The 12,051-nt window shown below is 39.2% G+C and overlaps 1 pseudogene; it reads left to right on the plus strand.

Moving 5' to 3' along the window:
• LOC136885020 (uncharacterized) overlaps positions 1–12,051 on the plus strand; it is a 54,554-nt pseudogene that overhangs the window by 31,291 nt on the left and 11,212 nt on the right.

The following is a 12,051-nucleotide window of genomic DNA, read 5'->3' on the forward strand; positions in this document are numbered from 1 at the left end:
CTGGGGTGGTTGCACTTCTAAATTATTTGATCAAGGGCTGCTTATACCGAACGACTGAAATAAAACTGACCCAAAAAATATTTTACAATAGGACTGGCGCGGGACTGACCCTTGTTAACGAACATCACAGAAGATGCTGGAATTACCCTCATCTGAGAAATGAAAAACTGAGGATCTAAAATCCCTGACTCCACTTCAGTCAGAAACCATCGGTAACGCTCAGCAAGCAAAGGTTCGTCTGGACGCTTTAACAAATGCGCAACAGAAAATTTGTAGGATAAGAATGCAGATCATTTTTGATAAGGTTTCGACACGACACTTGCACAGATAAACGGCGGTGAGATTTCGTTCCGGGTTTTCCTTTACTCAAGCAATCATTCCCGATGTTCGAACTCTTTTCGGATAGTTACGGTTTTTAGGGCTTTGAAAATGAAGAAGCAATCCAGAAAGGAATGAGGCAAGGGTGCAGTTTGTCCTCCTTACTTTTCAATGTTTACATAGAACAGGCAGTGAAGGAAATCAAAGAGGAATTTGGAAAGGGAATCACAATCCAAGGAGAGGAAATCAAAATCTTGAGATTTGCCGATGATATTGTTATTTTATCTGAGACTGCAGAAGATCTCGAGAAGCTGTTGAAAGGTATGGACGAAGTCTTGCGTAAGGAGTACATGATGAAAATAAATAAGTCCAAAACAAAAGTAATGGAGTGCAGTCAAAAGCAGGCAGGTGATGCAGGAAACATTAGATTAGGAAATGAAGTATTAAAGGAAATAGATCAATATTCGAAACAGACTTTCAACCTATTAGGTCGTGTTACGTGCATTTAGTACGTGTTGAAGAGATGTTAAGCACAGAACAAATATGGCTTACCAGACACCAGTGGGATCCGAACCCACAACCTCCCGATTTCGCGTCGGTTGCTCTAGGCCACCATAGCTCAATTGGTGGAGCAACCGACGCGAAATCGAGAGGTTGTGGGTTCGGATCCCACTGGTGTCTGGTTGGCCATTTTTGTTCTGTACTTAACATCTCTTCAACACGTACTAAATGTACGTAACACGACCTAATAGGTTGAAAGTCGGTTTCGATTACAATGCGGCCGTGAAAATTCAATATTCATAGATGAATATTGTTAATCGGGTAGTAAAATAAGTAACAATGGCAGAAGTATGGAGGACATAAAATGGGAACTATCACAAGCAAGGAAGAACTTTCTTAAGAAAAGAAATTTGCTTACTTCATACATTGATATACGAATTAGGAAGATGTTTTTGAAGACTTTCGTGTCAACGTGGCATTGTATGAAAGTGAAACATGGACGATAACGATCTCAGAAATAAAGAGAATAGAAGCTTTTGAAATGTGGTGTTACAGAAGAATGCTGAAGGTGAGATGGATAGATCGAATCAGGAATGAGGAGATACTGAATCGAATTGGTGAGAAGAGATCGATTTGGCTAAATATGACGAGAAGAAGAGATAGAATGATGGGACACATCCTAAGACACCCAGGGCTTGTTCAGTTGGTTTTTGAAGGAACTGTAGGTGGTAAGAACGGTAGGGGTAGAGCACGGTATGAATATGACAAGCAGATTAGAGCAGATGTAGGATGCAATAGTTACGTAGAAATGGAAAGGTTAGCACAGGATAGAGTGGCATGGACAGCTGCTTCACACCAGTCTATGGACTGATGACGCAAACAACAACCCAACGGTTTTTATTCGCTACAGAGCCCGTTTCACTTCATTTTGCCACTACGTTTTGGATTGCAGACTTCGTTGGAGGATTTTCCTAAACACTCCCAGTCTTAAACTCCTGTGGAATAATGTATCCCAAGTCCGTATTCGCCATCTATATGATCGAATGGATGCCAGAATGAGCGCCTGCATTGCCGTCCATGGAGGATACACCACGTACTATTACGGATGTTTCAGCAAGGATAGACACCTGGTACCTCAGTACCGCTTGAGATATTGATCTGAAAATGTAATCATTTCATGTACTCCAAATGCACTGTTTCAACAATAGAGTAGTTGTGAATTGGAAAACTCTAAGAGGGTGTACTAATTTATTTTCCAGCAGTGTAAATGCCACACCTTTACAATCACTTGTTGTCCAGGTCTAGTAATGTACATCGTATCCGATGGCTAGAGTTCTCAAAATCAGGAAAGCACAAAATATAATGATTAAATCGCATGGTGGAATAGATACATCTCCAAAAATATTTACAAATTTTCGCTTGTAACTTCGGTCACTGTATCGCAACAGTTACTTTTTGAAGTAATAAAAAAAATGGAAAGAAAAAGAAAAGGGAGAACAAGGGGACAATGGTTGAATGAGTAAAATTAACCCTCACAGGACCAAGCTGACGATATATCGTCAATGCTCGTACTCGCGAAAAAGATCGACTCGCGATATTTCGTCGACGAAATGAACAAAAAGTAAAATCAATACATACACCCGTCCCGCGCATTTAAATTAAGCGTCCTGGAGAAAGCCATCTGAAATATAAAACTTGCAACATCTAGTGCAAAACGTTTGAGTATTTCTCAACAGATGTCGCTACTATAAATTTATGTTGTGCCCTCTGGTGTGAAGATAAACTATTAAAATTCTAGAGTAATTTTGTATGTAAAGGTTTCCTAAAATGGAATGTTTAGTGTTTGTTTTATGATTTAAAAAAATTATCAACACTTCTATCTCTGCCCGTCAACTCAAAGCGTTGGCCAGTCAAAACTTGTGTACATTTATTGATTCACCAGTGATAATATTTTGATATTTATTTGATTATGCAATGAGAATTGGGGGTGTTTTAGGGCCTCAGCCCAGAGTTTTCTGGAACTTTCCCCTCGGCTATAAAAGCTGGCACATTTTCGGACCAGACTGTCTTAGTGATCGCTCCATTTTAAAACGTGTTTGTAAAGCACCTCGTCCATCTTCGGGAGGTCCACCAGCTCAAGGTAATGGCAGTTCCAGCTTAACTATGTGATACGTCTTTGAAAACTAGCTGGAGGGGAAGGTTTCAAACCTTTAGTAATGAAACTTTACTTTCTAAAAATGTAAATTTCAAACTTAAATGTAAATTTCAAACAAGCCGAAAGAACTTAATCGAAATCAGGGAATAGAGAGTGAGGTACCCTATCGTGTTCCCTCTCAACTTGATCTTGAGGTGACTATGATTTTGTAACTTCTGCAACTTAAATATTTTTCCCCATCTAGTCACCATCTAGTCAGAGGCTTAGCCTCGGAAACGTCGGACCATGAGCCAAAATAGGGTTTTGTGTGTTTAATGTAAATTTTAAGGAGTGCAAGTCTTCGCCTCCTCATCATTTTGGTTTTCGGGCCAGTAATTTAACCTTTTGTTTTTACCAAAGACCTTGTAGTATGTGTATGTGTTATCCCTGTTACAATCTATGCCATCCTTTTCATGTTAAAGATATCAGACTGTTGTGCGTATAAGACAGTGAATACTGTTTAATTTTGTTAAATGTAGGTTGTGCCTTTCATAGGCCTGGAAAATGTGAATTTTCGATAACAGATTCCTAAGTGTAAAATTTATACATCAAAGACGCTCTTCCTATTAATGTAAAGGTTGAATGGTGCCTTTGGAAAGCTGCAATGGTATAATGTTTGGAGGGTATTCTCCTATATAATTTCGTGGAGCAAAATGTGTCCTTGTCATTTATAATATTCTAATGGGCTGAACCCCTAATGTTTATGCAAACCTCATAGCATATCTCTCGTGCAGCTAGACTCTACTGTACTTGTCACTCCTTTCAGTAAGTTTGTATTCTAACCCATTACGGCATAAACATCCGGGACCTATATCATCATCATTAACGACCGTTATACCTTACAGCGCTCAGTCTGCAAGCCTCTGTGAACTTACTAAACGTCATCACATTCCTCTATTTGCAACTAATGCTGTGGCCTCATTTAGTTCTACACTTAGTTCTACTTATTAATAAAATTAATGTGGCCCTTAATTCAAAATTCATATATTCTTTCATCAAATCACCCTGTATATAATAAGGTTTGTCCTAAAAGTGCAATACAATACAATTTTGTGAGTTTGCTCAGGGCAACGCGCCCTGAAGTGATACGTCTCCTAATCTCTTTGTCAGAACTTTGGAGACGTATCACCTTAGGGCGCGTTGCCATGAGCAAACTCACAAAAATATGGCAGAGCAGAGCAATCACAAACAGTACAAAGATTAGACTAGTTGATCCTCTTATGTTCTGTGTCTTCCTTTATGATTCCGAGACCTGGGCCCTCAAGGCAAGAGATAAGTACCGTATCGACGCCTTTCAGATGTGCTGTTTGAGAAGGATTGTCCTTGTACCTTGGACGGAAAGAAGAACTAATGCATCTATTATTCAAGAACTGAATATCTCCGAACGTCTCTCCTCTCGCGTCATAAGGGGAATCGTCCAATTCTTCGGACATATTGTAAGACGTGATAGTGAAAATCTGGAGAAGTGTATCATGGAAGGCGGAAAACCACGAGGATGAAAATCGAGTAGGTGGATAGATCAAGTTCTGCGTACCACCGCTCTGACTCTTCAGCAGGCCAAAGAAGATGTACATCGTCAAAGTTGGCGCCGCGTAGTGAAGAATATTGTGTGAAGTCAAATGGGGTCACGACGCTCAGCATTGAGTTACACGACTCACGAAGATGATACAACAATATTAAATGTAATACCGAAACGAAGTCTCTGTGTTAGTAAAACAGAATGAGACGTAAGCAGGTCCCGGATGTTGACAAGAAAACTTTGAACTGATGCATCAAACAAATTGTAAACGTATACATAGGGCCTAAATCCTGATCGTGGCTCCCTGATTATGGAAGTGCATATTTATTAGGTCATTTCTCGTCAACTCTTATGCATTATTTTTATTTTCCGGGCTTTTTTTCAATTTAGCATCATTATTTTACAATTTGCACTAATTACATTATTTTTAAAAGTAATTTTTCTTAGTTCAGCATTATTATATTTATGCAGTTACGTTGGTTAATCAATATACCAGAATAATCATCCGAGCTTTCAATTAACGGAGATAGTGGGCTCGAACCCCACGGTCGGCAGCTCTGAAGATGGTGACTTCCCATTTTCACAGCAGGCAAATCATGGGGCTCATGGCAACTTCCTTCACTCTCCTAACCTTTCTCCTATCCCATCGTCATCGCAAAATAAAGTAGAATACTCAAACTTCAAAAGGTCTGGCAATCAGTTCAAAAACTGCGAAATAAAGTAGCCTTCTACAACTCTTATCGGTACTCTAAAAATCATAACTAAGGCACTACAGTACAGCGATGGAACCAGAATCTCTTTACGCAAGTAAAGGTCTAGTTTTTAACTATAAAGTAGTGGTAGTACCAGAAAGAAGAATCACGAGAAAAATCTTCGGACCAATGGGAATTAGGAAGTAATAAGGAAATATACCAGGACATCTCTCTCTATATATAAAATAACATGTCCTGACTGAATGATTCATCATCGCCGAGCCAAAATTACTGGACATATAGAAACGAAATTTCGGGGATACTTTTATATTGAAGCGTAGGTGCTCAATAATGGAGTGATTTTGGTTATACCGTCGCTAAGGGGGTGAATTGTTTAAATGAATATATCTATATCTCGAAAACTTAAAAGCCTACAGGCGTAACAATAGGAATTTGGGATCTCCATTAAAAATCAAAAACACGTGTTTTTTTGTTTTTGGAAAATCCAATTAATCGGGGGTGAACAGGAGCGACAAACGGATTAAAAAAGTATATCTACAGCATATCTCAGAAACGTAATATGTTACTGACGTGAAAACTAGCATTTTGAAGTTTTTAAAAATAAAGGAACATGTACTTTTTGTTTTGGGAAAAGCACTTAAGGGTAAAAAGGACTGAAAAGGAGGTTGAATTTTTATTAGAATACTAATATCTCAAAAATTGAAGAAGTTACAGACATGAAAGTTGGTATTTAGAGTCTCCTTTAAACAATAAAGAAATACGTACATTTTTTTCGTAAAATCCACTTAAGGGGGGATGAAAGAATTGAAAAATTAGTTGAATTCTTTGTATGAGGATACTGATATCTCAGAAACTAAAGATGTAACAGACGTGAAAATTGGTGGTTGGAATCTCCTTTAAAAATAAAGAAACACATTTTGTTTTCGGAATGTCCGCTTACGGGGAAGACGGCTGGAAATGAGTGAAGAAGAAGAAGAAGAAGTTAAATTCTTCTTATGAGGATACTTATATCCTCAAAAACTGAAGATGTTAGGGACATGAAAACTGGTATTTAAAATATCCTTTTAAAATAAAGAAACAACGTATTTTTTTTGGAAAATTCACTTAAGGGGATAAAATGAATTGAAAAAGCGGGTGATTTTTTAAAATGAGTACCGGTATATCTACAGTATATGTCAAATTCTTTTTACAGACATGAAACAATACAGGAACATATGTTCTTTTTCTTTCGGAAAAGGCACTTAACGCAGATGTAAAGAAGTGAATTTTTTTTGTGAGGATACTTATATCTCAAAAACCGAATATGTTACAGACGTGAAAATAGGTATTTGGAATCTCATTTAAAAATAAAGAAATATGTATATTTGTTCTCGGAAAAGCCACTAGGTGGGGGTAGAGGTGGTGGTAGGAGTGGGGGGGGGGGTTGGGGAAGCACTGATAAAGAGGTTGAATTATTTTTATGGGGAAACTTATACTTCAAAAACTGTAGATGTTATGGACGTGGAAACTGATATTCGGAATCTCCTTTAAAAATAAATAAATATGAATTAATTTTTTTTCGGCTTGAGAGAAGACTCTTTCTCACGCGTACAGTTGTAAGTCGCATGGTAACCTCAGTAACAAAAGGTAATTCGACAAACGTGGTTTACAAAGAGTTTCTGAGGTAAATGACACCCAATTTTTCGGTGAGGTTTTATACTTTAGGGATTTTCAGATAATGTCCTAGTACAGTAGCGAGAAACGATTACTTTTATCAAATTACGAAACCCACAATACGAAAAAGGAGATTGTTATTTTTTGGACATATCTAGAGAATGGATGATAACAGATTGAGGAAACAGAAATGCAAGTCCCTTTGGGAAAAAAAATTCAACAACGAGTTGGATAAAAGAGGTGACGAAAGGTTTAAAAAGAAATACAATAAGAGAAGAGGAAAGAGAGATTAAAAAGAAAGTTTTAAGAATGAAAAGGAAACCCAGTCAATAGTGGTTTGACGAGAGACGAATAAAGCACAGTGCGATGATGAAAGAATACTGGAAGGAACGGAAAAGGAAACAACAAGGAAGGATGAATTGAAATTGACCACATCGTAAAGAAGAAGAGGAAGAACAAGAAGAAGAAGAAGAATTAGATGAAGGGTGGGATGAGACGCGGTGGCCGTACCACTGTAGTAGGTAAAATTATACATTTCAGTAATGTGTTGAAATGCCCGAGTGTTAGTTTCAATTTACAATGTGCGAGATATGTGTGTTCGAGTGTGATTCACTTCAAGTGTTAGAATGCCAAAGATAAAGCCATCTAGATCTGACCACTGAAGGAAAAGTATTTCATAATTCGGCGAGGACATGTTTTTTGCAGATGATCAGATACCTTTCTGAGAAATGAGCGAAGTGAAAGGAACAAGAAATTTAGCATTCAGCAACACGTAAGTCACGACACACAAATGGTATCAAGAATATCAATGGACTGCACAATATCCTAATTACGATATGTAGATGCTCAGTTATTTTACTTGTCAGAACTGAATTTAAAAATGAAGATTGAAATTTGTTCACGATCAGAATAGAACACCAGTTCACACACAATGGCAGGTAGAGGGAAGGCATTCAAGCACTACTGAATATCTTCGGTCAAGCAGGATCTGGAACAACTGGGGATCTTGCATGACCGCCCACTTCTTCCGCAAGCCATCCACCGGAGAATTTTTCCAACGTCACTTACTAGTAGGAAGAATACAGGGACCAGCAGACTTACACTATGTGGACGGAAGAGAAAACAGGCAAAAAATAAAGGAGTACTAGAAGAGGAGAATACAGAAGGCCCAAGTAACGAGAAGATATTATTATTATTATTATTATTATTATTATTATTATTATTATTATTATTATTATTATTATCATTATTATATAGCAAATGAGTTCGTCGTGCGGTTAGGATCACGCAGCTGTAAGCTTGCGAGCGGTAGATAGTGGGTTCGAACCCCGCAGTCAGCAGTACTAATTAAGCCTTAATTAAGACAACGGTCGCTTCCTTCCAACACCTACCCCTTTCCTATCTCACCGTCGCCATAAGACCTATCTGTATTCGTGCGTTGTGAAGCAACTCGTTAATATACATTATTTGCTGACATTTATTAGTTGTATTCACTAAATTACGTTAATGTGGAAATGCACAAATTTATTATTTCGGGGAAATACTGTACATATTTTCCTTCACATTTTGGCGTTATTTCCTCGCTCATTTTATGTTAGTTTTGAGAACATATAGGTCGTTTTTCTGAAGCCTAGTTATAGGCATGGTACGAATTCAGCAGATATAAGCCACGCGCAGTTCCCTGGACGTCGGCGATTATTCCGGAGAAAGCTGCCCAATCTTCTAGCAATCTGAAGGAATTTTTCTGTTGCCTGAATGGCCGATCATTCTGGAGTAGAATATCTGCAGTCTGCCAAGTCCCCACTTGCCCTTCGTATCGCATTCCTTACGCTACAAATCAAAGTCGTTGCAAATGTGCAAGTGTGGTGAGATCGCGATAGCAATGCGTTGGAGGTCAGTTTCTAAATCTTTTGGAGGGCAGGTGATCACGTGAGCGAAATGAAGCCCGGAGGCGGAGGGACAGTCGGAGCTTTCGTCACTTGAACAGAATAAAAGCGCCCTGGTTCGCTCCAGACAGCATCAGTTGTTCACGATCAGAACACCAGTTCACACACAATGGCTTACAGGGTAAGTGTCCAGTGGGAGTCTGCTCTGTGAAGTTTCAGCGTTCGCGTGGATACGTTCTCAAAACTACACAGAAGAGAAGGCAGTCGTGAAAACTTCGAAAGAAGAAGTTTGTGCTAGTGTACACCAGCTTCGACAAATTATCAATCGTGACTTGTGAGAATAACAAGCTTTCTGCAAAGGAATTAGTTCAAGCGTTAGTGTAATTTACTGTGATAACCGAGCGTTAAAGTCTCCAACTTAGCCCGAGCGTTGAAGTCTCCGAATTTGATCCTTACTGCACTGAATATTCACTACGGTATACACTCAAACTGACATACAACGGAAAAGACGAACTCAGAATCGTTGATAATTATCTTCCCACGAGTATGGATTAAAACCCGAGGGAGTTATTAGAATTTTTCAACAACAGAGAAAATTCCATTTGGAACTCCATACCATACTCCATCGGCAATAAAATTATAATAATCTCTGGTGACACATTTGCGACGTAAAGTCAAAATCATTTTCAACGACAAATTTAATTAAAAAACACACGTAGCTCAGCCTGAATAATTGCGATACATCTGTTATCTGGCACAGAGTAAAATGGGATATCCAAATTGTTAGGCTGACAGTGTAAAAGAGATAGATTAAAATACCTGTACACAGAATATGAGGCCATTGATCCTTCTCCTTCTTACCATAATGAGGAGAGTGCTTAGTTCCATTACGGTTATTCACGCCTGCAAGGAAAAATCTTCATAACCGGCAATTTAGAGGAAAAATTCCTCGGACACAATTTTAAACTAGCCTACTTAGTAAACCTCATTATTACATACAAAAGTACAGGCCATGAAGGACCTTGGAGGTGTGGGAGGTAAAGGCAAAGAGATTCACTTTCCGTAACCTAAGCACATCCGCCCGACCACCTTTTCTCCTAGGTAATCACTTTTATTGTAGGCTGAGTGAATCTCAGGGCCGTGTGGTGCTCTAGAAGTGGAAACTGAATTTCCTAAATGTTTCGACTTCCGGACGGGGAATTGAACCCACGTCCTTCAAGCATGCCTTTACTAGACAATCGATAGTGGTAGAATAGTGTTGATTATCAATATGAAGGGGCGATAGGATTCAGTGCTTTCTGAGTGACGATCTAGCATGCGTTGTTATTGCTCTCTTCCAAAAATTAATTTAGGTCAGATTCAAGAATAATTTACATAAGGAATTAATGGAGAGACCAATGGCGCATTTGCAAAGGCCATTCGAGGAAACGTTTACTGTCGTCCAGATTTATCTTAACAGTAATATATAGGAATTAGTTTAGGCAGACACAAACATGTCGATCTGCAAATAATCTCGAGTCATTCATTTTAAATCCCTTCTCAGCACAGCATACCATTACGACTATACGTAATGTATTCATCGGTAAAATCAATGACAGGAAAAAAGAAACACCATAATTATCCTTATTTTATTTGTTTCAATAGGAAAAGCTACAGGGTTTGTTTGCCGCCGTAAGGTCCTTTGATTGTAAGCTTTGATCTTTTGGTTAAATGATACACATCCACTTACATAAGAGAAATAGGTATTAAATGAAAATAAAAACCTAATCGACTTTCTGCATAAGAAATACCTTCCAAGTAATTCTTAAATGTGGCCACTGCACGGCTTCACTTGATACTTCGTAAATCAGCGAACTAATTCTTAGAGTATTTCTTGTTCCACACGGAAATAGCCTACTCTGCTTTCAATAATTTCTATTTCCATTACATGCTCTTTGCAATTAATATTTACCACAGTGTTTAAGAAGAACGATTTCATGTTAATTTCTTTTACAGTTCATCGTTCTCGCCGCCCTCGTGGCCGTCGCTAAGGCTGGCATCCTCGGCGCTCCCGCCGTCTACGCCCCAGGTGCTCCCCTGGCTGCCCGTGCCTACGCCGCCCCCGCATACGCTCACGCTCCCGTAGCCTACGCCGCTGGCCCCGCTTACGCTCACGCTCCCGTAGCCTACGCCGCTGCCCCCGCCGTCGCTAAGGTCGCCGCTCCCGTCGCCGTCGACACCGACTACGACCCCAACCCAAGCTACAGCTACGCCTACGACATCCAGGATGCTCTGACCGGAGACTCCAAGGGACAGCAGGAGAGCCGTCAAGGAGATGTTGTCCAGGGTAGCTACAGCCTGGTCGAGCCCGACGGCACCCGTCGTACTGTTGAGTACACCGCTGATCCCGTCAACGGATTCAACGCCGTCGTCCACCGTGAGCCCGGTGTTGTTGCTAAGGCCGTTGTTGCTGCTCCCGCCGTCGCTAAGGTTGCTGCCCCCGTCGCCTACGCCCACCCCGCTGCCTACGCTGCCCCCATCGCCGCTAAGGCTTACCTTGGTTAAGCTCTGTTGCCAATAGGACCGATTTTTCCTTCTCTTCCTAAAATGCCTCTCTATTTATTTGTTTTATAAAAAATAAAAACAAATGCAAATCTTATTACAAATGTATTTTTATTTGATCAACTTCAACAAGTATGTTTTACCCTTCTTAACTTATTCAGTGACAGCTGACCTCAGAAATATTCTCATCTGTTAAAGATACCGACTTTCTTCTTTCATATTCTTACATAATATTCAAAGGCTCGATAAATTATTAATAACAAAGATAGTAATACCAACACTGTTGTTACATTTGGAATTATTCATATTTCATCCAGCACTGAATTTCTTATGCCGGCAGAAGAAATCTGTCAAATTCAATTGAAATTTAAAACGCTGGTATCCATGTATATATGAGATGTTAATGATTGCACGGGAAAAGATATTACACTGTTTCACCAGACCCTTAATACCACTTAAGAATATGAAAACGGAACGTATGTGGAAATTTTTGAGGTGGATATTCATACTGAATCTCCCTGTATATCATGCAAAGTGTCAAGTTCTAAACCGTAATCCTTTCTTTTGTATTAATATATCAACTTGCGTCTTTTACTTGCACAACACAAGAGATATTTATGAATTACTTTGGGCAGAGGAACAGCACAATGACACTTGGTAGACAGAAATAAGCCATTACATTAATAATATGGATTCTTCAAACATCTGATAAGAATCTGAATTGGA

The sequence above is a fragment of the Anabrus simplex genome, chromosome 13 (genome assembly GCF_040414725.1).
Source record: "Anabrus simplex isolate iqAnaSimp1 chromosome 13, ASM4041472v1, whole genome shotgun sequence".
Classification (NCBI taxonomy): domain Eukaryota; kingdom Metazoa; phylum Arthropoda; class Insecta; order Orthoptera; family Tettigoniidae; genus Anabrus; species Anabrus simplex.